This window comes from Chiroxiphia lanceolata, chromosome 2, assembly GCF_009829145.1.
Source record: "Chiroxiphia lanceolata isolate bChiLan1 chromosome 2, bChiLan1.pri, whole genome shotgun sequence".
In the NCBI taxonomy this organism is placed as follows: Eukaryota; Metazoa; Chordata; class Aves; order Passeriformes; family Pipridae; genus Chiroxiphia; species Chiroxiphia lanceolata.
The window spans coordinates 73,714,515-73,741,014 of NC_045638.1; the positions used below are offsets into that span (position 1 = coordinate 73,714,515).

Genomic DNA, 26,500 nt, shown 5'->3' on the forward strand with positions numbered 1-26,500 from the left:
CTCTCACAGCAGAGTCAGCTCTGAGGTCAGGGCTTCATCCAGTTAGGGCTTGAAAACCACCAAAGATGGAGAGTGCATCACCTCTCTGGGCAACCTGCATCTCTGCTTGGATGTCCTCATAGGGACAAAAGTTCTACCCAGTTGTTGTGGTTTAACCCCAGCCAGTAATTAAACATCACACACTGTCCCACAGTGGTATGGGGGAAAGAATCTGCAGGGTAAAGGTAAGAAAGAAACTAATGTATTGAGATAAAACCAGTTTGATAATTAAAAAGTAGTTTGGTTTTTCTTTTTCTTTTTTTTTTTTCAATTGTAAGGGAAAAAACCCCTACAAGAACACCAAAGAGAGATGAAGGTAAAACACAAGGAAAAAATAAGATATGAAAGTGGAAAAAGTTGCTCATTGCCAGCTAACCAATACAGAGCCAGTCCCTGAGCAGTGGCCTTCCTGCCAACCTCCATCTCCAGTTTTATTGCTGAGCATGACACCATATGGTCTGGAATACCCTTTTGGTCAGTTGGGGTCAGATGTCTTGGTCTGTGGTCCTTCCCAACTCCTTGTGCACCCCCAGGCCACTCACTGGTGGGGTGAGATGAGAGGCAGAAAAGGCTTTGGCTTTGTGTTTTACTCAGCAGTGAGTAAAACATCAATCTGGTATTAACACTTTTTCCAGCACAAACATAAAACACAGCTCCATACCAGCTACTGTGAAGAAAATTGACTCTATCTCAGCCAAAACCAGCACATCAGTTTTAACCTCTCTTCTTTCAAAACATACTTGCTGGTTCTCATCTTCCTGTCCTGCCCTGCTGCGAAGAGCCTGGCTCCTCCTCCGTGACCTCCCTGTCAGCATCAGGAGCTCTTAGGTCCCCCAAAGCCATCTTTGCTCAGGCTGAACAAGACCACTCCTCCAGCATCTCCTCACAGGGCCTGTGCTCCAGCCCCCAACAAGGTGGTGGCCTCTGCTGAACTCAATCCAGTTATAGTCAGTGCTTCTCCTATATTCAGGGCCCTGGATTTGGATACAGTAACCTAAATGGGATCCAATAAGCGCTGAGTAGAGGGAATAAGTGCTTCCCTTGGTCTCTGGCTCTGCTCCTGTTCATCCAGCCCAGTATCTGTTGACCTTCATTGGTGCAAGGGTCACTGCTGGCTCATGCTCAGCTTGCTGTTCACCAGCGCCCTCAGTCTTCTCCATAGACCAGCTGCCAGCCAGGCAGAATCAACCTGCACTGGTACCAGAGGCTCATCCTTTCCAGGAGCAAGCTTTGTATTTGTCCTTCAATTTCACAAGGCTGGACCATTCCTCCAGCCATTCGAGGTCCTGCTGAATTGCCTATTCTTGAGTGTATTCACTAATTTCCCCCAAACTGGTGTCATCTGCAAAATTTAATTAGAAGTAGATCCATGCGTGTAGGCAATTGATAGGGCTACATGATGTTTTGCAGACCGATATGAGCTCACTCTTTCCCTGCTCCAAGTGTTTACGTGGCATCCAGCCTAAGCTAATATACTTTGCCTCTCAGCAGAGCTTAATAGCTTGGGGTCAGGACTGTGCTAATCACAGCTAAATAGCTTTTGGTTCAGAGCACAGGAAAATTGAGCTGTGTCTGCTCAAAAATGTCCTGTGTGAGTATAACACGTAAGTCCACCACTATGCCTGTTCCACTAGCTCTGGTAGAGCTACTGAATGAGAAACTGGCAAGCTTGAAAGATGCCATGTTGTGATAAAGTGGATCTGAACCCAGCGATGTTGAGAAAACTGAAAGTGAGAGTATTTATTAATCTGAGGTCACTTACAAGACCATTGAAAAGAAATCATTATCTCTACCACCAAAACTGAGGATGTTATTCTAGTTGTCTGATAGAGCAGCATCACTGTTTGTAATTTCCAGCACAATTTCTGGCATATTGAATAATGTGCCTCTTAGCCACCTCCTGGCAATAACTCCCTCAACTTTTGGCAAGCTTTGGGTCAGGTCAGTGCTCATGGGCATTGACAGAGCTGTGCATGAAAGAGCTTCTGAGCGTGCTGGCATTACAGCTGATGGCAGCCTTGCTTCATAAAGGACTGTGCCAAGCATGTCAGGCTCCCAATACCAGCCTGCAATAACCTAAACGGATGTTGAAAGTGCAATGTGGGGAGTCAAGTGTTATGCAGGGAGGAGAGAAGATGAGCCTTAGATGAATCAATACTCAGTAAAGTGATACCTGTTGGTTTTCAGAGGACTCCAGTTAGACGCAGAAAAGTAGGGTGGCCCACAAAATGCACAGATGAAGAGAATCCATATATTCATAGGGATGACCAGGTTAACAATATATATTCTGCTCATCCTTACGCTGCAACCACGTCACTTTGGGTGTTATCAAAAATTTGTAGCTGGTTTTTAAACAGCCAAAAATCTAGAAAAACAAAGCAAGCACCAGCCTTAAAGTTTCTTATTCTTATGAAGTAGTTAGAAACACAGTGCAATGCTTCTAGAGGAGACCTAGAAACCTCCTTTGTTCAAATCCATCAGGCGTTTGCTGCCTGTGAGGCATAGGAGGGAGAAGTAACTCTGAAGGAATGAAAATATCAGCACACCTATTAGTGGTGGTGCCCCATGAAATAGTTTTTTTCTTGTATACCCATCTTAGGTAACTAACACAAAGGAAGCTTTTGGGTCTGACATTTTTGATGGGATGAATCCGCTAGTCTCACTTTGGGTGAAATCACAGGCTGTTAGGAGATATCATGAAGAAGCTAGAGTGCATCTGAGTGCTGGGTCTGAGGCCTGTGAGAGCAACAGAGGTAGGGATGTCAGTATGGTCTTTATTTTATTTATTGCTTTATTTATTATTTTATTTTATCATCGTATTATTTATTTATTTTCTTTGAGAACACTATCTAATATCTAATATCCTAAGAGAGTCTACCCTTCCTCGTAAGTAAAAATATTCCATGACAAATGAAAAGGAGACAGATAGCATCACTATAAAATTATCATGGAAGACTGTCCCTGTGCATGTTTTGACGTGCAATGCAGCCAGTTCCCACCCATTTGCTGATGCAGAGGCACTTTGGGCAGTTACATATTGGGAGCAGTAATACCACAGCCAGGCTGTGCCAGGCCATCTGTACTCCTGGCAGACGTCAGCATGACTTCAGGGCTCTCTGTGGCCTGTGGCTACTGTGGCCATTGACTGTTCCTTTCTGTTTTGCCTTCTACACATTCACGTAGCCAGATGACCGGTAGAAGAAGAGAAAAATCAAGGCTGGTTAGAATCAAAATCCTAAGAGAAATCCTTCTTAGGGCTGAGGCATTTCTGCCAGTCACGGAGAAATCTGGGCTTCATCCTCTTGGGAGCAACCAGCTGAAACGATTATTTTGAGCTGTCTAACTGATTTCAGGGGAAGGGAAGATGGAGGAGGAAAGGTGAGAGAAGAGCTCCATTTATACTTAATTAGTAAGATATACTAGATGTCAGAAATAAAAGGCCGCTGACTTGTTAGTAGAGCCTGAACGCACTAAAACGTGAGAGAAACTGTAAAATGAGAGGGAGTAGCTCTTGAGCCAGACAAAAAGCACATAAGGGAAGACTCTATGAATAAAATTTTCCCCATGAGTGAGTTGTCTGATAGCGAGGCCAATACACCAGAACATGATGAAATGGGAGGTGAAGACAAAGCTGGTTATCAAGAAGTTTGTGAAAACTGATTTAGGAAAGTATTTTGAGAGGAAAATACTCCTTAATTTTTTGCACAAGGATCAATTTTGCTAAAAAAATGTGAAATGGGGAATAGCCACATGAAAAAGGAAAAAAAATGCATGAAAAAAAATGAGAAGAACATTTGTAAATGAGAAATTAATACTCTCCAGTAGGTTAAAAACACCTGCTTCCTGGCTATCCATGGCTATTGCTGATGGTCAGTCATTTTTCTTTTCACCTTCCTTTGATAAACAAAGGTTTAATGTGTTCAAGGTGAGCACTGTTTTTCTAACTGTAGGGCTTCTCTGAATCTGTTTTCTGCATTTTCTTTGCATCCTGCTTGACTGGGACTAAATCAGAATCACATAGAATCTGGTAAACAGCTCTCACTAATAACTTCCCATTTTCTGTCCCCTGTTGATCACACTTTCCTTCTTCATGGCTCTACTACACCAGCAGATAATGGTTATCAATAACCTTTATAAAAATTATGATTATCAAGATGAGTTGTAGTTTTTGGAAAGAAACATATTTATAAATAAACAGAGAAAATTACATTATATTTATTTATTTATAGAAGAACATATAATATAGGATGATGTGCATTTTATATCATATATCTACTTTATTTTTTACAATAATTAATAATATTTTCTCTGACTGCTGGATGAAGGCAGGGTGCACATCGTTGACAGTGCAATGACTCATGCTCCCAGTCTGTCTTCAAAGCCCACTCTACACCCTTCATTTCACACAGCCTGCTCTTCTGTCCTGTCATGATCTCTGGCAAGCAGGTACAAGAGAGAAAGATGAGAGAGCTCTAGAATGTTGTCCGAGTCTTTACTTATATCTGTTGGGGTGTCTGGAAATTATTACATATGGGTCTTTTCATCTTTCTCTGCTGGCTGAGTATTTAAATTGTGAAAAATAATGTGTTAAGCATGACTCTGCCCTGAATGTTGATCACAGTGATTAATGCTAGTTCATGCCTACCTTACACTCTGTGTGATATCATGTTTAAGAAGGTATTAGCTACCACTGCTTAGCTGAAACATCTTCTTATGTAGGAAAATATTATTTATAAATAAATAAACCAAGACTAGGAGCGACATAGCTCTGAGCTGATTACTGAGGAATAACCTACAAAAGCACAAAACTAATTCTACATAGTTTTTCAAACACTTCCCATAAAGCTCTTCCATGGTAAACAAAGAGAATAAGCCCATAGCAGGAAAAGCTGTATCAATTATTTCCATCTATGTTCACCAAAAAAGAGAGCAGGAAAATATCCATGCTTGCATCCTTCCAGATGGAAACTACACAGAGTTGCTGCCTTGGAGTGAAGTATTTGTAGAACAGGAGAGAAAATGAAGAGTAAAAATTACTAGGGCCTAGACATCTTTAAAAATCAGTTTGTTTAACAACTCTTAAATGAAATACCTGAATGACTATCCATGCTTGTAATGTCAAACCCCTTTTGTTCCCACAGGGCTGGAAAGCAACTGATGAGATAATTTTTCAGAAAGGGTTCCAAACAGGGAGCTGAGGACAGGACACTTCCACAAGATTTATAATAAAGAATAAAATTAGAGGACAGATGAATGACTATGACACCGTGAAAAAGTCAACATGAATTTTGTAAGTGCAAATCACACCCCACAAGGATAGAGAGGAACAGGGATATAGGGATACTGGAAATCCTGTCTACCTAGAGTTCCAAAGGCATTTGTGTTCACTGTCAAGGGTTTTTGAGGAATTTTAAGTGGTCAGAGGGTAACACTGCATGGATATCTGGAGAGCTGGTTAAAAAATAGAAAATTCAAAGCTGCAGTAAATGGTCAATATGGATATATGAATATACAGAGAGTACATTGAGTGTGTGCGTGTATATATATATATGTATGTATACGAATGCTACACAGTTCCTAAGAAGCAGTGTAGATGCAATTCTTAGTCGAACACTGATGGTCTGAGTACTACAGCCCAGCTATCTGCTGTGATGTGGCTTCAAACTCCCCTAAGTATCTGCTCCTACAAAACTAGTTCTTCATGGCCTCACCTCTCCTGGTGAGGAGTCTCTACCAGCGAATCTTCCATGGCCCCTCCATCAGTGTTGCCCAGATTAATCATAGAAAAAGCCCATCTTCTGAATTTTAACACTTGGTGTCAAAGCCAACTCTTCACATCAGCTGTTTTCCACCTGCCTCAGAACTCAGGGCTGCGCTGCACTGCAGTAGTTAATGCATCCACTGCCCTGGGCAAACAGGGTCAGCCAGGCTGCACGGCTCTGGCTACATGCCATGGACTGACTGAGCTGGCATTTAAGTTTTAGTCATAGGGTGAACACATTTCATCCTTGTTTTAATTTCCCTGCTTGGAATTCTTACTTGATAATCCAGTCTTTTTGTGACTCCTCCTGCCCAGACAATATCCTAAATTTTCCATTATCATGGCGGCACAAATACTCCAAAATATATTTTTCTTATGATTACATGAATGTTTGAAATATACATACACATATTTCGATGATGAAAAGTATAGTTAATGAAAAAGCAGCATGTCAAGATAATCTGAGCCTAAATTAATTATCAAAGGACTATAAAATTCCACACCATTGGTGGTGCTAACACTAATAGCCAGGGCTGGCAACATGCTAATCACTCTGGCTCTAGAAGACCAGGCTGGTATTTTAATCACACAAACACTAATTGCCTGGCCCTGCTGGCATTATAATTGTTATGGCACTAATAGCCTGGGCAAGATGGTATTTTAATCATCCTGGATCACAGCCTAGAAATGTTAATTTATAACATTTCTGTCTTTTTATCAAGGTTAACAAGAGGTCTACTGCAGATATGATCAATTACAAAATGCAGAAATCACTATCTTAACTTAAAAGAGAAGCAAATCAGGAGTCTTAGAGTACTGGAGACTTTTCGGTTAGAACACTACTTTCCCATATTTCTTCTTTTTTTTTTTTTTTAAACTTCTTTTCCCTGCAGCACCTTTAAACCACATGTGAGTCACGTGAGACAGCTGGAGCAGGCTGTGCTGAAGAGTTTGCTGTTCTAAGTATTACAGTGATCTTACTACAATATCCAGCTAATGCAGTTTCATATATTTAACCTCATAGGATTAAAATCCTCTCACTATTGTTGATATTTTAAGAAATGAATTCAAGTTGTCTACAACTCAGCTTATTTTCAAATATTACTAATTAGTTATCTGTTGTAAATTCATTGACTTCAAAAAGCCTGCCTAATCGTTGCTGTTACATAGTGCAGGTCACTAACAGACGGTTTTACAGCTGAGCTTCATTTTTATCCCCTTTAATTGGAGATCAGGTATGCTGGGGGCTGGTGAGACAAATTAAACAGGAAATTTCTGGTTTTCCTCCTACAGCCAAGGAGTGTGATCTTGCGATGCCTGGAAAAATATAGCCAATTTGTGGAGGAAATAGAGCTTTCTCTATAAAAATTAATTGTGGTCAAGATTTTGAATTTAGTTTTGTATTTCTCATAATCGTTGGGGTGTTGGATCACCTCTTTTGAGATTTTCCACAAAGTTAAAGAGCCCCCTTGTAACTTCTGGGTCTACTACTTAGATGCAGTACACTGCCACTTGAGTAAGATTTCAGCTTCCCTCATTATGGTGATGGTGGTGGGCTGCATCTGGATGATGGAGCCATTTGTTCATCCTGCAACGTGATATTGGCCCCATGTGTTGCAGGATGAGTAACAGCACGTGTTTTTGGCTGCCTCCAGCCCAGAGCTGCCCACTGGGAGCCCAGTCCTCCTCCCACACTTCCATGGCCACAGTCAGCAAGTGCCCAAGGGACAGCAGGGGACGTACCCTGTGTCTCTTCTCTACAGGCATTGTGCAGAGGCTGCCAGCATCAAGGGTGTTGTGTGACATGAGGTGTCCCATTTGAGGAGGAGGGAAGTGAAGTTAAAGAAGTGGAGAATTAAGAAGAATGGTTTTGGCTGAAGGAGGAGGCAGGTGAACTTTATAAGGCATTGGCGTCGAGGGCCACCTATTTGAGTAGCTGGGTGCACTTTACTCGTGTCAGCACCAAGAAAAGTCATACCAAACTCAGTAGCAACAATGAGCCTTCTAACTATACTTGATTTCCACAGCTGGGATGCTGAATGCATCAATCAAATACTTATTTTTGCCTTTGTTTTAAAACGTCCCTTGAGGGGAAATTTGCCCTTCACCTGCTTCCCACATGGGAAGCCCAGCTGCTCTTTCAGGCTCAGTTTCCAAACACAGGGCTGCCCTCAGCTGACATTCTTCCATAAGAAGATTGCTAATAATGCTAGTTGTTCACAATCTATTTTCACTCTAGGAATGGAATTTCAAATGGGGACTTTTTATGCCTGCTGCTTATAAAGGATTTGAGCTCTTTGTGAGAGGATGCTTTTAAAGAATTCTCATTTCAGTGTCCTGTCCCCTATTGCCTCCTATCCTTGTAATGCTTCCTGTGTCGTCTGTGGCTTCATTGCCAGCACCCATGTGGATTTTTTGTCTGCTTTCGTTTAAGCAGGGCTGATGCCACCCTACTGACCTATGTGGCCAGCATGGCCACGGGCAGTTGCAGCTGACCTGCTCGGAAAGGTTGTTCTCAGCGTGCCACTGCATCGGAGCCAATGCTTTCAGCAGCTAAACTTAGGAGCAACACGACAGCTGTGTGAGATCATTGTGCTGCAGGAGCTTATCCAGCAGGGCAATGTTTTGGAGACTGGCACTGCATGTTTTCCTGGCTAAACAGTCTGCTCTGCCTGGTTACAATGTCCTTCTGTTTACATCAACTTAGAGAGGATTTCTTACTGTGCCTGTGGTTAAAGCTGAGATGTGATGACCAGAAAAATGTGTTTTCCTTGATCTCTGTGCAACAAAAAGAAATACTGTAGGGCCAGTATTGTTGCTTACTTATGCTCAGCTGCTCTTGACCTTTCATGACTAAATATAAGGATGGTGGCCTCTTCTGATAAATTGGTTGTGATAACACATATAATTTCACTTACTAGCAGATGAACTTTAACATGAAACAGGATTCTTTTCCTTCGAAGTTTAATATTTCCTTTTATACAATGCTGCAGAAACCTTTTAGTGCTTTAACCTTCAACATGAGAGAAGTCAGCCCCAGCTCCTTGGCAGGAAAATAGTTTTTTTTAACCAAAAACAGCAGTGTCATAGTAAAGTCCAGGAATTCTCTGAGTCCTCTGTCTGTACAAAGCTGCAATAGCACTATGTGTTTGCTTTCTCTGCCTCCACAGAAATTAAAGATTTCACAGAATATTCTGAGTTGGAGGGGACCAACAAGGATCATCGTGTCCAACTGTGAAGTGAATGTCCCACACGGGGATCAAATGAGGATTGATACTTTGGTATTATTAGCACCATGCTCTAGCCAACTGAGCTTATCTCAGGGTACCCTGTAGAGAACCCGTTTCTAATGCATTACCTGTGCAGCCAAGGACTGCAGAGGGAAAAGAGAGCTCCAGACTTCCTAGAAATCCCTAATCTCACCCTTTCAAGTCCTGAAGCTCTTGTGAAGTGCTATGTTAGTGCAGCATTTTAAATGAAGACCGACAGGTTGGAAGGATGTATTTCTGACTGTGGGCTGCTGTATCACGAGGAAGGACAGCACTCTGCACTGACAAGTGAAATTCAAAGAAACACAACTGGCAAGATTAGAAGGGCTCTCAAAGGAAAGATTTTTTTGTTTTTTGGAGGACAACCTGACAGGTTAACATAGGTGACTAAGGTGAGAGAATTAAATATCTTAGAAATGCCTTAAATTCCGAGATCTGCTTTATGCAGTAGATCACATGAATAGGAATATGAATGTGAAGTACATAAAGAGATAAGTTTTAAAGTGTGTAAGTGCTAAAGATAAGTGTGTAAGCACTAACAGCTACCCATGCCAACTTGGAAAAGAGAAACCAAACTCAGATGCCACTGGTAGCACACAGATTTCTGAGTCTTGATGTAACCGACACCAACAAAATTAATTTAAGGCCATCCTAAAGAGTGTGAGCATAACACGCTGTTGATAAAGCAGAACAGTAAAGGTATTTACTGAAGCTGCTATACAGACGCAAGTTTTCACAGGGGAGTTCTTCAAATTGCAAACATTTAAAATGTAAATGTTCTTTGACACAGCAGGGTAGTTGAACCATGAAATAAATAGGTAGAAACCCTGTTATTTCTATTCAATAAGCTGAAAAAAATGTAAAAAGTGAAGAAATAATGCAGCAAAAGGAAGTAAATTTGAATTAAACAGAGACAACCACAAAACTGGATCTATTACAGGAAATAGTTCAAATACATGCTATGCCTTGAGTAGACTCTCTTAAAATTGTGTTATTTTGGCCTTCTGTCTTGGTATCCTTACCCATCTGTTGACTATCCCGTGCCTGCAGTTTGTATTGTGCTCCTGAAATACTGAGGTTAGTCAGGACCATATCACTTTAAAAAAAAAACCCAACACACAGACAAAGAAAGAAAAAAACCAGGCTGGGAAGGGGGAGCTAAAGCCTCTGCTGCATTGGGCTGTTTGGATACATTGGCTGCAGCAGTGGTCACGCATCCCTCCGCAGTCTGCTGATTTCGCAAAAGAGGGAGGAAAGGGTCGTTTTGCAGCCCAGATGCTGTCAAACACAAGCAATCAATGGAAGAAATGGCACAATGAACAGACAAGCATGTGGAAGCAGTTTATGAAGAAATAGTTAAATACCGAGCTTTGTCCCGGCTGACGCTGTAAGTACGAGCTCAACAGCAGATCCTGTGGTCACTGCAGTTGTTTGTGGGAGATGTTTTAGCACCCCGGTGCTTTTAGTACTCACAGGTAGAGAAAGCATTGACTGTGACACGTTTTGTAGTGTATTTAGGCAAATAACTGTATTGTATGTCTCTCTACAGAATTTTTGAGTGACTCACAAGCTGCAGTGCACTGGTAGGGTGGGTAAAGAATAAGCACATGAGCTTATTCTTCTTTCCTGATGGCTTATTTGGGCTCTGCTCTATAGATATGCTAGCAGATTGCTGCAGTACCACCCTCCTTGTGCAAAGGCCTCTCGCTGAATTTCGGCTCTGCCTTCAAGCACTGTTATACACAATGCATTTTTTCACACTCCTATGGCTGACTTAGCTTAAAAAAAATTTCCTAGAATTATTTGTTATACAAATTTTCTTCATGCCAGCTGTCCTATTTTAAATTTTTCTTATACGTGCAGTTGTAGAAAGCTTATGAAATTCCAGTAGCTTTGTGTGTTACCATTGGGAGACTAGTTCTTAACATAGCTCTCCCAAAGAGAGTGCCAAGCATGATTTATTACTCAAAGGAATGAACACTTTCCTGTCTTTGGTCTGTTGATAGCTGAAGTAATTGTATGCATTTTTAAATGTAAACATTTTTTCTTATGGAAATCCAATGTCTTGCTCTCTGGCAAATGCTTTGTTGCTTTTTATTCTACATATGCCCTAATGATTTAGGACAGCTTTAAAAACAAATAAAAAAGCAGAGCTAGAGCAAGTTTACTGCACTGTGTTTCTCAGCAAATTTTTTGGTAATCAGACAAAATTTTTTATTGTAGCTAAAACTATGCATGTTGGCAGAGTTAAATAATGAGGTAGTGAGTATTTTTCTTGTTATTTTATAAGAATATCATTTTTGCTCTAAACTGGAGCATATAATCTATTTGATGTCCTCTACAGTTGTACCTTGGTACTTAATGCAGTTTCTGCAGAAACCGCTGGGAGATCTCACTCCAGTGCCGGGGGAGGTAACAGTGGGGTAGTTGTGATAAGCAGACTGTGCTTGGGTGTTAAGGAGGATGAGTAGTTGTTGCAAGCAGGAGCCTTCTTTTCTGCATCTCTTTTGGGACCTGGCAGAACTGCAGCTCCTGATGCCAAAGGCTGCAAGTAGATACACACTTCTGCCCCCATCATGCTGTTCACCTCACTGGGGATGTAAGGCAGAGCCTTCCTCACACTGAGGAATCCATAGGGAAGTTTTCCCTTAGTTGCTTTGGGAGTTGCCCTTACCTTACATTCCCAGAGGTATTAAACTTCCATCAGCTGTCTATTCTATTTGCAAAACAACTTTTTATTGCTTGCTACCGGAAACTGAATTATAAGAGGCCAAATTTATCCCTTAATGAGTTTATAGCAAATTACTGTTACCTAGGGAGCACTGTGGCAGCGAATGTGAATGCTGAGGCTGTGGCATTGTCAATGTTCATTCTTGACCCTTCCTCTCGTGTATCAGGATTTTCACCCTCTCAACACGAAGCAGAGCCTCTGGTTGGAAAAAGCCTTTCCAAGGATTAGGAAAGTAATCATTTGCATTGTCATGTGTTATAAGAATATAAAAATAATACAAAAACTCAGTCCAACATAGCTAATTTCTGTTCCCATACTGAAAATATGCAGAACTATAACATAATTTAATTAGATAAAATTGTTTTAAAGGCTGCTTGCTGTTATGTAAAGACAGTGGGAAAAGTTCAGCTCCTGTGTACTTCCATTGTTTTCAGCAGAATTATACTGGGGTGAATTCAGCATTTTCAGAGGCCAACTCAAAAACCTTTTCTTTCTCTGTCCCTCTCTCTTGATTGTTTTCCTGTTTCTCAGATGTGATTTTGTTATGAGCTACAAGGCAACAGGCCCATATTTATAAAATATAATACAGCGTATCTAAGATGCCCTAGTTAGGGCCATGTTTACCTGCGGCTCCCTGTAAAGTAAATGGAAACATAGCAGCACTTCCAGAAAAGCTGATACACCAGATACTTAAAACTAGCCTGTGGTCATTGTACTTCACAATGTTTGGGGCTGCTTGGACTCTACTCTCAAAAGTAGAGTTTCTAAAATATAGGATGAGTTTTTATGTTAAAATATACAAAATGGTAGCATTTTCTTGAAGAGTTTAAACAGTGTCTAGCTGGCTAGTTTCTATGAACCCTTGGAATAACACACAGAATTGAAAAAATGCATGTCGTATTTTGAAGTATTTGAACTTTCAGAAGACTTAGTCTTTTTTGAAATATGTGTCATTCATTCAGCAATATTTTTTGTTATACATGCAATTATTCAGCAATTATTTCTGCCTCAGCTAAGGAATATAACAACTCACACATTACTTTGGTACAGTAGGGTCACATTTTTCTTCTAAGTGTGTATTTAATGGATATATTTGCATTTTAGAAGTCTTGAGTTAGGTCTTTAAATGGGATGGTCTAGTTCATTAGCATTTTTCATCTTCCTTTTGAGTAGCTCAACAGATGATGGTAATTGTTTGGAATTTTTTAGGAAGTATGTTTGTTGGTTGTGATGGAGATACACTAGAGCTGTGTGAGAAAGGAAGGTTTCCCATTTCCTGCGGAGACCTACATGCGTTTATGCACAAAAAAATGTGCAGCCATGAAGGTCAGGCTAGAAATAAATGAGGCTTAGCTGTCTTCCCTAAAATTACCTGTAGAAACTTTCTCCACCCAGGTCAAACCAAAATAAGGTGTAATTTCTGATAGGTGATGATTATGGTTATGACACGATGGGGCAGAGGTCCTCTGGTGACCTCTTAGAAGGGCATGAATGTGCCTCGGGCTCCTCTCAGTGGTAAAGTTTAGTTTCTTTTTTCTTACAGCAGAATGATACAGCTGGTTGCATATACCAATCACCACCTATTTGAGATAAGACAGCTGGTGGAAAGTAGTAAAAGTCAGAGCTTTAACACTCTGGTCTCCCATAAGGAAGGAAATAACAGTGCTAGTATTTAAATCAGCAGTTTGTCCCAGTTTTGTCTGGAATAGATTTAATTTTCTTCCTAGTAGCTGGCACAGTGCTATGTTTTGGATTTAGTATGAGAATAATGTTGATAACACATTGATGTTGTAGTTGTTGCTAAATAGTACTTACTCTAAATAATGGACTTTTCAGTTTCCCATGCTTTGCCAACAAGGAGGCGCACAAGGAAGCTGGGAGGCAGCATGGCAAGGACAGCTGAGCCAAACTAACCAAAGAGATATTCCATATGCATGCCCAGTATATAAACTGGGGGGAGGGGCCAGTCACTGCTCAGGAATAGGCTGGCCATTGGTCAGTGGGTGGTGAGCAGTCGTGTTTTGCATCACTTGTTTTGCTTGGGTTTTATTTCTATCTCTCTTTTTGTTGTGTTCCTTTGCATTACAATATTATTATTATTAATATTATTATTATTATTTCATATTTTAAGCTGTTCTTATCTCAACCCATAGGTTTTACCTTTTTTTCTGATTCTCCTTCCCATCCCACTAGGGGAGGATGGATGAGCAAGCACCTGCATGGTACTTAATTGCCAGCTGGAGTTAAACTATGACAGAGTTTTAGTTAAAGCTTCAGTGAAGCAAAAGGAACAGCTTGTACCTTGCTCTTTTAGGACTGCCTAATTTATTTGTCTATCTCTTATTAGTTATATACGGTACATTGTGGAGCTCCATAGCATTAACAACAAAATTATTGTCAGATTTTACCTAACATAAGCTGAGATCCTGGGGAATGTGATAGTAGCTTCAGAGTGGTCTGATGTGCTTTACAAGCAGGCACCAGCTGTCACCGAATCCTGTTCTGTAAAGTTATTCACACTATGAAAGAAATTGCTAATGTCAGATGTTTGAAGACCTGTTAGGAGAGAAGGGGAATTGGAGGACCCTCAATTCTTGCTTATGCCACTTGCACTTTCCCCATGAAATTCCCACTGTAAACCTTCACCTTTCTCCTCAAATTTCTCCCTCTTTATTGTTCTTTGTCTCCATTCCAGGGCAATTCTTACATGAATCACCACTTCTGATCAATTCTCACGAGTTTTTTCATAGCAGCCCTGTCCCTAGACTGCCCCAATCCTACAGCAGCATCTTGCATTTCTCCTACTCCCCAGGTCACAAATGCATTGTTAAATAGGAGAGTGAGGGAAGAAAAAACTGCTCAGAAGTGCAGACAAGCTCATGCCTGCATGTGCTGAGCCAGGTTCTCTGTTAGAGCAGTTCATGGATGACATATGGAGCGAGTAGTGCACTGGAGGGCAATTTTTGCAATGTAGAGTGACATGGAGTCTCATTCCAAGTGCTAATAATTTTCAGCTCATTACCTTCATGTTCATATTGGACTGGCATTGGAAACACTTGCCTGGGTCTTGACATTGGCTTGTGTTATCCCACTCTGTGCCAGGCTGGATTTCAGCATAACAGTGTTGATCCACCACAACAAATTGGATTTAAGAGCTGAAGAACTTAAAGAGCTTTCTGGTTTGCTTTGGTTACTCCTGACAATGCTAAAAACATCTCTTTGAATCATACCGATTGTTTAATGTTTATACAATGTATGTATATGCACACAGGGACATCCCCCAAACAGCAGTAGTGTTGTGGAAAGCTCATCACTTCAGGACACACACAATCATATACAATAAATTATTTGGTTGCATATGTTAGCAAACCCTCTCCTACTGCAGAAAAATGGATCATTAGATCTGAAAAATCTTTTTGATTTCTTCTGTGAGAGATCCATAAAAATGGATTTATTGCAGTTTCTCATTAGCTGTGACAAGGATGATGTCAGACAAGTTGTGCATGCTCTGTCCTATAAATAATAAATGAGAAGGACCCTGTCTCCTCTTTCTCTAATGGATTAATGTTATAGCTGGATGGAAAAGGCACCAGCTTCCTTTATGGAACATAATGGAGCACCAAAATTGTTTAGACTCTGTTGAGTGTATTTATCTCAGGGGCTCCTGCTTGTCCCTTTATCTTGTTCTCTGGGCATCTCTCTTAACACGTTGTAAAATTCTATTAAATGGAATAAAAATGAAGTCTTCCAGATTTATAAAAAACTCCAAGAAATAATGCAAAAAAGTGCTTATTTTTTTAGTAAACACAAACTCTGTAATATAAAAATCTTCCAAATCTTTCAGCATGGCTTCATATATTAATTATTATTGTAGCAACTCCAATATGAAATGTGCTTCTCATTTCTTTCTTTCTATTGCAGTACTTGCAAAGAGAACTTTGTTGTTATAAGCTTCTCATTAATCATAATTATCACTAATAAGGTGCTGTTTAATCAAGTAGTTCAAAATACTCTGCAGACACTCATGAATGCAACTTTATTTACGCAACCCCTGTTGCTTAATATAGCTCTCTGTGAATAATGTTATTGCTGTTTCATATGTTAAAATGTTCATATTTAGTCCCTTGGTCATTTTCTTTCAGTGTTAATCCACCTTTTTAGCATTTTGAACTGGGGGCAAAAAAAGCACATTGAAACAGCTCTTAAGAAAGTAATACCTAGAACTGGGTATATTGTGAAGCAATACAAGAAAAGGAAGAGATGTCAAATCATGGGCACACCAAATCTTGGCAGAGTTCTAAGAATATTTTTCAACAGCAGTTGCTGTTGTGAATGGCACCTGCTAAACAAACAGGTGACATTTCAGTGCTTCCATACTGGTTTGCACCATCTGCAAATGACTTAGGTATTCTCAGCTTTTAAAATATTTCCTCCCCACTGTCTTAGTATGCTGATTCAAGGCAAATCTCTGTGTTAATCTCCTTGCTTCTGCAACATTTGGCATTCCTAGATGAAAATTTTCAGCATAATATGTCCCAGTTTAGATACAAGCACTCCCACTTATGAAGAAGAAATTAATACAGATGAATTCCCTGCTTAAGAGCATACTGCTCATAGACAAAAAAATGCCATACCATTTGTCATCAATTCTGGCTTACAAATAGCATAGGGGTAAAACTACTTCTGTTCATATCTGTGAAATTCTATCCACATGTGTATAAGTATGTAGTGATCATAGAAGTCTCTTCCTTATTTTTTTATTAAAAACTAGACTTGGAGGAAACGAAGAGAAAAAGAAATCATATTAATTTTTATTAATATCAGTAAATGGAAAAAAAAAATTAACCATGCAGCAAACACATCAGAAGTATTTGTCTCTTGGTCTTAATACCCTTTGCCAGGAAGATGAAAAGCACTCATCAGAGGTCATTTCACTCTTGAGTCTGATGCAGCTCCCTATCCTTTGAAGGAAAATTTGGCTGGCTGCTATGTGAAATTGTTCTAGAAAAAGAAGATAGCCTGCAAAATATTCCCCACTTCTAACTTATGGACCTGCCTCTCTCCTGGACATGAGTCATGGAGGCACTCAGGATTAAGTCTGTGTCAGTAACTTTATGCTATATAAAAGTTTTATACAATCTAACTAACCATCATTATTTAGGTCTTTTGGCCTAAAATGAACCCTGCTTCCTCTAAGCTCCTAAAAATCTCTCAAGACCACTGGGATGTCACAGGGGGCACAGAGGACTGTGAAATGGGTTACCTGAGTGTGTGACCAAGATCTAGCCTGATTCTGGTCTTGAGCACAAACAGGTCAGTATGTATCTGATATGCTGGATTCTGCATCTAGGGTGGAGGGATGCCAGAAACAAGAATAAACTCTGAGAGGAGGGGCTGGAGAGCAGCCCTACAGAGAGGGATGGAGATGCTGGTCAGCAGTGAACCCTGGCAGCCAGGAGGGCAAACCCCATCCCAGTGTACATCAAACAGCATCACCATCTGGGCAAAAGAGGGGATTTTCTTGCTCTATTCAGTGTTGATATGGCCTCACCTCATCAACAGGTGAAGGATGTGAAGGATGTGAAGGTACTAAAATGTACCCCTCATGCATGTTCTTCTCCAGCAATGTGAAGCTGATGTCTCTTTTTGGTTGGCTGATAATGACAGTCTCTAATGTTCCCATGTTGTTTTTTCAGGTTAACCTCTCAGAATTTTCTCCCACAGAAGTTCATAGGTTGACACATTCTGATTTGAATCAAGTGAGGATGATGAGGAGGCACTGTGCAGCTTGTGTCTGAAACCACATCACACAACATGGTCATATGCCCCTACCAGCTGGTGCTAATGGAAAGGAAGTTGTAGAAACTTTTGTCTCCTCCTTGCCTTTCATTACTGTCTCTTCCAAAAATACCTTAATGAACTCTACTTTCATAATGAAATACTAAACCAGACAATTTTTCAGCTACTTAAGTGTTATGCTAACACCATGTTCTGCTAACAGGTACTGTGGGTTCTGTTTCTAAGACTGGTTCTGGGTTTGGTACTGGGGTGTTGTGACTGTCATTATTAGTGGAATGTTTCTGAGATATCAGGGAAGTCTCCACACTGCAAGCTATCAATTTTTTACTCAAGTACTGTAATAACTAAACATAAAGTGTTAATCACACATGCCAGATAAACCCTAGATATAAGATATTGTAAATCTGATGCTGCCTGGTTGACCCTGACAGACACAATATTTTGATGGTTTAGTCTCTGCAGCTGAGATGGCTGGACTTGAGAGCTCTTCAAGGCTGGAAGCTGGAACCAAAGAGGGCTTCTTCTATCTTCCCCAAGTGCTACTGGGTATTGCTGGAACTTAAATACTTTTCCATAGGTCAGGATGAGTCTGGTCCAAAGTCATATTTTCTCTTCTCTCCTCTCCTCACAGGTCTGACCTCTTCATTCAGGCAGCTGTGACATATCTGTAGGTTCCAAATTATGTGATTCCTTCTAATAGTTGCCTTTATTCTAGATTTGATACTACAGTGCTACTATATCAAACAAACAGCTATTACAAAATATTTTGTTCCCTAGCCTAAATCAGACAGTCCTGTGATATGTCTGGGTGCAAGGCAAAATTGATGTATTTTTTACCTTAAGCTGGGCCATCTCGTGGTGTGCTCAGGTGCAAAACCAGAACAAAATAACCAACATCAACACTGAAATTCCCTGCCAGCTGACTGGACAGTAGTTAGCTTCTTTTTTAGGAGACCACACTAAAACAGTTTTGACTTAATGTATCCATTAATTTTTGGTTTGTACACTTACACTTAGCAGATCTGAGATACATGAGTGCATGATGCACAAAGGATCTGCAGTTGTCCAGGTCACTTTTTCCCTGTATATAGTACTAACCTTTGTTTGATTTAGTAAAGATATTTCCTACTAAACCTGTAGTTTCATGTTCCAGAGTTCTTGGACAGAGACAATGTAATTTCTTCCAATTAGAGTGAGTTAACTTTAACTCCTAGCTCGTTTAGGGAATTTCAGTTTCTGCACTTTTTTGTCTACTAGCCATGTCATCTTGGTTCCCATGTTGAATGCTAAAAATGAAAGCGAGTGCTACTTGCCTTTGTTACTTAGCCTCTGTAATAGGCTGTGAATGAGGCTTTCTAAGTAAAGAAGCCATGTCTCAAATGTTCCTGGAAATCATTTGGAAGCTGCTGCAGAGTAGGAGATGCATATTTTGGTGAAGTAGTACACTGCACATAGTCTGCAGTCCATAAGTGCTTTGAAAGTTTCTGACATGATGAATCAGAGCTCAGTTTCATCAGATGCAGTTAGGTCAGCAATACACTCTTGTCTCACCTGGAGATCCCTCAAACCAGGGTATATCTCATACCTCCTGAAGAACAGAATGACTTGGCAGGCTCATCAAGAACATCATCAAGATTCCTTCATCATAAGCTTTCCATAAATTCAATGTGAAGAAAGGTTCTTTACAAGAGTAATTGAGGACAGGATAAGTATTAGGAAAAGGCTTGGCTTCATTAATGCTCCTTTGAGAGTTGCTAGTGAAAGTATTGGAAATATTCAGTAACTGTACACTTGAAATTTTCTCCTCAGGCTTTTGTCAGTCAAACGCAGATTTCTGAGTTGAAGTCTAAGAATTTCAATTTACCTCAAACCTTAAAGAACAAGATGCTACAAAACACATTCATACAGTCATTCAACCAATCACATTTATGTATAGCTTACAAAGGTTAGTGTTTTGCAGCTATCAAGATTTCCTGAATTCAAATATCTGTAAACAAAAGAGGGAACCTCCATACAGTAATACAATAATAAATACTCATTTAACAAAAGAAAAAAAATATTTCAACACTTGAAAAAGCTTTTTTTCTCAGGACTTTCAAATCACTATGACAAGAAATTCTTTCCAACCCTCATTGCAATCATAAGAATAATTTTGAAAAAGACCCTGTACTGTCTTTAGAAGAGAGAAAGTCTCATCTAAGAACACAGCTACTCCTAGCAGCAGGCTAATATCCTTCCTTCCTGGCCATCTGTGCTGCAAGGTGAACAAAGGGGAATATGTTAGGCCAGATACTACATTGATAGCATTCAGGGAACAGTGATGCCTAAACCAAGCATAAATTCGTTTTACTAATTGAAGACAATTTTTTCTAAACTTCTGAACCCATCTGCTCTTAAATGAAATGTTGAAGTAAGATCAATACCAAGATTTGAACATAGCTAACCCCTTCACTTGAAGGTAAAAACAACAATTACTTTAAATACAATGTGTAAAAGGATAACTTTCCACATATACGTATTAATTATGATAATTATGGGGAGTTTAATTTACTTAATAAGTAAGAAAATTTCTTAAGTAAATTTTTTCTTCTTTAAACATTTGAACATAAACAAAGGCTCAATTATTTTTGATCATCTAAACCAACTAACACAGGTATTCTGATTCAGTATACTTCAGTATACCTAAGCCTGAACTGCCTGTTAGTTTACAGTGCAGGAGGCAATGCACAAAGAATTCTGATTCGAAGATTAGGTATCCCGAATTTAGGGCATGACTGACCCAAGAGTGAATGAATATTCTTCCTAAGTTCATCATCAGAATAAGTTCATTTACTGTTTCAAGCGTATGTCTGCAAAGTGCACTTCAGGTGCACTCCAAGACTCTGTGTATCTGTTAAAATGGTTTTCTGTATACAGCACAGTATAGTGCCCTTATCCAACTGAGAAGGATATTTCGTTTTCCTGCTATTTCAGCCATAGTAATGTTGCAAAACAGTAATCAAGGTGTGAGTTTTCGAGCTTACTCTTGAAGAGAAGTGCTTGAGGGACATATTTTTGTAGCTAAAAGAATGATTTTAGCAATCCAAACAAAATCCATTTAAAAGAAAAACATGGGGAAGGAAATCCATAAAAGTACTCACTTCCCTCCCTGTGGAATCAAATTTTCAGAGCATTAGACCAACTACTTTTCCTTCCAGCCCTGTATCACTTACAGAGACTGACTTCAACAAAACCAATACTGGTGTAATTATTCTGGAATTTTAGTATTTTCTGTATAAGGGCTCAGTTCCTATCTTTTCCTTTGTCTGGTTTCTCATCAGGGACTCACGAGACTGACACCCCACTGCTATATAGTTCATAAATTTTTGTATTGGCAAGTCTGGACAGAACAGTGTGTTGCTACGGTGGATGGTCCACACTGTTTCAGATACTAGAAATTACTGTTCAGCTTGGACTTAGTGTACCATGCTTTGGAGTTAGAAGAGCTTATTAATTAAGGTGTATATCTCTAAATTACATCATATTGGGCAGTCAAGTCATAACTCATATTCCTGCTATTTTTTTCTCAGCCTAATAGCCCTATTGTTTACATGTTGGTGACTGCAGAGCTCTTTAGGCTTCTGTATTACGGTTCATAGACAGCGTCAGTTTCCCATTTCGTTGGAAAGCCTGTTAAATGGTTCAGAACTAAGTACAATGGTTCTCCTTCTGTTTGTCCTTTTGTGTGGCATCCACTGCTTTCAGTTTCAGAGGAGAGGGCTTAAAATCTCCACATTTCTGGAGAACAGTGGTGAGGTTTTAACCACATGGCTCTTTCCCTCAGTTTTGTGGGGTTTTTAAAGCCTTTTGCTCCAGCTGCCATGTACTGCTGCATGCAGTCACACTTCTTGAGTCCCCTTTTTCATAAGTGAATTATTGCAGATCTTGTGTTTAAGCACATTTACTTGTTGAGAATTGTGTTTCCTTTGTTTCTCTGAGAAAGAAACAGATGAAGGTAGTACAAGACATCTTTTTTTTTGTTTCATTTAACTTAGTCTTATTCTTAAGAGCAAGTATTGTACTTTTTTATGCCCCTGAGACTAATTTCCTCAACTTCATGGCTTGAGATAACAGTCAGCTGATGTATCCATGCAGCACTGAGCTGTGAGGAGATACTGGTTTCATCCTAAGAACAATAGGGCTGTCAGCTCTGCTTGCTGTTATACTGGGTTATTACTGTTCTGCTGCTTCTGGTTTTGGAGCTAGCAGCTGCTCTGTTTGCTCAGGTAACTCTGAACTCTTTTCCAGGTGCATCCATACCAAAACTACTACTTACTATTATGGCCTTACTTCACTGTTTGTTGCTGGAGGCTGTCTTCTCTCTTTCAGTAATAAAAAAGTTTTCACAATTAGTACATTTCAGTGACTGTCAGATGACCACCATGCTGTGAGGCAAAGAACAGGAGAGGGGGTTTATTCAGCTTGAGGGCACTACAGAACCTTGCTGCAGATCATAGTCATAGAATGGTTTGGGTTGAAAGACCATCTAGTTCCAACCCTCTGCCACAGGCAATGACACCTTTCACTAGATCAGGTTGCTCAGAGCCCCATCCAACCTGGCCTTGAACACTTCCAGGGATGGAGCATCCACAACTTTTTTTGGGCAATCTGTTCTAATGCCTCACCACCCTCACAGTAAAGAATTTCTTCCTAACATCTAATCTAAACCTACTCTCTTTCAGTTTGAAGCTATCCCCCTTGTCCTGTCACTACATGGTCTTGTAAAAATCCCTCTCCACGTTTCTTGTACTGGAAGGCCGCAATAAGGTCTCCATGAAGCCTCCTCTTTTCCAGGCTGAAAAATCTCAATTCTCGCAGCCTTTCCTCATAGGAGAGGTGTTCCATCCCTCTAATCATCTTGGTGGCCTTTCTCTGGACTCACTACAACAGATTGATTGTCCTTACTGTGGGGGGGGGACCCCAGAGCTGGATGCAGGACTCCAGGCAGAGTCTCACAAAAGCAGAGTAGAGGGACAAGATCACTTCCCTCAACCTGCTTTTGATGCAACCCAGGATACAATTGGCTTTCTGCACTGCAAGTGCACATTGCTGGCTCCTGTCCAGCCTCTCATTCACCAGTGCCCCCAAGTCCTTCTCAGCAGGACTGCTCTTGGTCTGTTCATCTTCCAGCCTATATTGATACTGAGAGTTGCCCTGACCCAGGTTCAGCACCTTGCACTTGGTCTTGTTAAACCTCATGGGATTCACATGGGCCCAGCTCTCAAGCTTGTCCAGGTCCCTATGGATGGCATCCTGTAGTTTGTGTCACTGGCACATATCCCTGTACTTGCTGGTAAAACCATTATTGGTAAAACCAAAATGATGTCATATGTATGAGATATGAGTTGTACATTTCCATTCAATTTACAGTCCATTTACACATGGACTATTGGTAGCTATGGTACTGAAAGGAGCCATGATTAGGGTGAGGTAGTTATACCACAGCATATCCTTGAACCTTGAAGACAAATGCTAGGTTCAGTCAAGGTTACCCATGAGTGCAGCAGATGGATGGGGTATCTTTCGCTGTGCACATCCCACTAGTGACCCAGCTATGCTGCAGCTCTGGTCAGCTCAGCTTGCTCTCATGCTATGCTGTTCACAACTGCTTTCCTGCTTGAGGATATATATACCTCCTGTTGCTGTGGACTTGTTTATTCCAATAGAAGTTACCATAAGCAATAATGTCTTGTGATCAAATTGCATTTTTAGACTGTATAAAACATCGATTGAGCGTTAGCTACTGCTGCTTTGTACACAAATTTTGTCCTCCAAACTTTGGATTGTGTTTCTGATGGCTCTTGTATGCTTCCCATGCTACTGGATGGACTATTAACAGTTTTGATTTAGTTGCTGTGAAGGAAAGAAACTAAGTATATGTTTCATTTAGACTGATCCTAATATTAAAAGGGTGGATGAGGAGTGAACAGATAGATAACCAGACAACCAGTAATAGTTTTAGAACAGAAATTTCTGGAGCAGTATTATGCAGCTACCTGATTTGCAGGCAAAATTAGGTATTTTTGTAGCCATATTTGTGGCTCCTACCTAGAACTAATCACAGGCATCCACAAAATTGAAGATTGTTTTTACAGTTTGACTGCTAAACCTCCTCCACCAAAATTCAATTAAAGGCAGGGATAAAATCCTGCAGCAAAGGTGTTTTCTTTTAAAAACCAATAAATCCCACAGTAGAAAATTGGTATAGGCAATGGTTGTAACTGGTTTTTTTTTCCAGGAGAAATTTATGGTTGTCTGTACTCATAAATTCAATGACAGTATGTTCTCAGATGCTGCAGCTCAATATCATATAAAACCATAAGGTAACCTGTGTGACCAGCACAGGCACAGAAGATGTGTGAGGTCAGCAAGTTAAGTGTGCCAGGATAAATCTGTATCTGGTATCTGACAGTCAAGTTGGCTTTCTTTCTTACCGTGGGAGACGACGCAGGCATGACTGTGTTGAAAACTTTCTAGGATTGTAATGTGATCTGGTAGCAAACTGACAACACCTTTTGGTCACATCTATGCTGGCAAGACCAAGTGCCTTCGAGGACTATTGGAATTGTTTGCCACTCTAGAGATGTCATTTCCCACTGTGATGTAACTTTCTCTTCTGCTAGGCAAACTGTTTATTGAATTAATGATTTTTAGGCTGTTTTCAGGTAGTTTGGACCTATCCATTTTCTGAACAAGCTGTCATTGTCAAAAATTCTAGAAGGTATTTTTCTTTTCCTGGGTGTGTCACTACCAAGAACAGGTAACATATCAAGGGGCAACATAATAAAGGACAGTGTTTGAGAGGCCAAATCTAGAAATAGAATGGAGTCTGAGAAAGTGTGTCACTCACTAATTGTGGAGGGGCTATCTCTTAGTCATAATTAGCTTTCTATTATAGCATATTTTTCTTTATTCTTCCTCAAGGCAACTGAAGCTGCTCAAATAACTTTAAATGTTTTTCATGTGTGATTTTTTAGTGATGCTTTAGGGGAATCAGTATAAGATGGCTGGTCTTCCAGCTGTGGCTGCACATGTAGTTCCCTTAAACCTGACTTCCCACTGCAGCCAAAATGCATGTTCTTAGCAGTCTCCTCCCAACTGCAACTCATTATGCAGCAGGGCTGTAACTGTTTGGTTTTCTATGAAATCATTCCTACCTGAGCAAATGGGGCTGGACTTGTAGGCCCTTTGCTTAAGTCTTTATTACTTAATTGTGACTTCATATGGACTTTTCTTTGGATTACAAGATAGATATACATCTCAGCATCTGCAGAAAAAAAATTAGATTGAAACCATTTAGTAACATATTATACTAAGTTAAATTCTTCATGATTCTTGCTAGAGTAAGCATGCATTCAGAATTCATATACTTTGACATTTCATTTACTAACTGAGCAGGTAAAATCATTAAGTACTAAAAAAAATAGTCAAGTCACAGATTCTACTTCCCTTTCTTTCAAACCATTTGTGTTTCAATATTATACTTACACAGCAAACTAATTCATCTTTTGCCGTTTAGCCATAGTTGTTTTCCTTTCTGGGTCAGGAAAGAATGTCAGTGCATTGCTGTTTGAGGAGGGACATACGCAACTGCACACGATGAAAAGACTTGCCAACACTGTCAGAGGCTCAGAGAAGGATTTACATTTGCACAAATGCAGAACAATAATGGAACACCACTGTCATCCTCCTAGCTCTCTCAAACATACCTTCCTTGGATACTAACTTATAAAGTATATTGAGGTATACTGTTTTCTGCAGCTTGACAGCTCATGCCTTGCCTTACTTATACACCATTCTGGTGCTATAAAATCCAGTGTATCAGCTTGAAGGAAATAGTTACTAAAGGCATGAGCAGCACAGAGCAGATGTTGATTTATATAGTTTAGGAGTGGGGATTAGCTGGGGAGAGTTTGAATCCTCCCAGTGAAAAGTCATTGCAAGCTAGTTAATCTCTTCCCCTAGCTGCAAGCCATTTGAATAGAAGGGCAGAACTCTTCTCCATAAATATTCTGCTCAGCCTGTTATTTTCCTTGATGGCATAATTTTATGTTAAGACTGTAATATATATCGTAGAGCAACATATATCCTAGAATAATTGCCCACTGTACTGGTTTTAGCTGAGATAGACTTAATTTTCTCCCTAGTAGCTGGTACAGCACTGTGGTTTTGAATTTAGTATAAGAATAATGTTGATAATACACTGATATTGTAGTTTTTGCTCAGTAGTGCTTACTCTAAACCCAGGACTTTTCAGTTTTCTGTGCTCTGTCAGTGAGGAGGTGCACAAAGGAACAGAGATGGGACAGCGGAGCCAAAGTGGACAAAGGGATATTCCATATCATAGAATGTCAGGCTCACCATATAAACTGGGAGGTATTGGCCATGAGGGGTGAATCGCTGCATGGGCTGGACATTGGTCAGTGGGCGGTGAGCAATTGTTTTGTGCATCACTTGTTTTCTTGGGTTTTATTTCTGTCTCTCTTTTTGCTGTATTCCTTTGCATTGCATTATTATTATTATTATTATTGCAATTATTAAGCTGTTCTTATCTCAATCTACAGGTTTCACCTTTTTCCCTAATTCTCTTCTCTATCCCATCGTGAGCGGCTGCGTGGTGCTTAGTTGCCAGCTGGTATTAAACCATGACACCTGTTTAGTCAGTGTACTTACAGCTACATGTTTGTCATTGTATTGATTGTATATATTAAAATGGAGGAGAAGCAGAAAATTTCACTGCTCTTTCTCAGTTCTCCATGTGCTTAAAAGTAACACACAAGGCAGTTTATAATTAGTATCATGACTCACTCAATACCACTAACTGCAACTATGCCCTCAAAGGAAATGACTTTTTCATACCGT

The 26,500-nt window shown here is 40.1% G+C and overlaps 1 protein-coding gene across 1 annotated transcript in view; it reads left to right on the forward strand.

Annotated features, from left to right (window-relative positions):
- The first annotated feature begins 10,262 nt into the window (after positions 1-10,262).
- SACS (sacsin molecular chaperone) overlaps positions 10,263-26,500 on the forward strand; it is a 59,435-nt gene continuing 43,197 nt past the window's right edge. The window contains exon 1 of the mRNA XM_032677546.1: positions 10,263-10,456. The gene's annotated coding sequence lies outside the window, so the exon portion shown is untranslated. The remainder of the gene's footprint in view (positions 10,457-26,500) is intronic.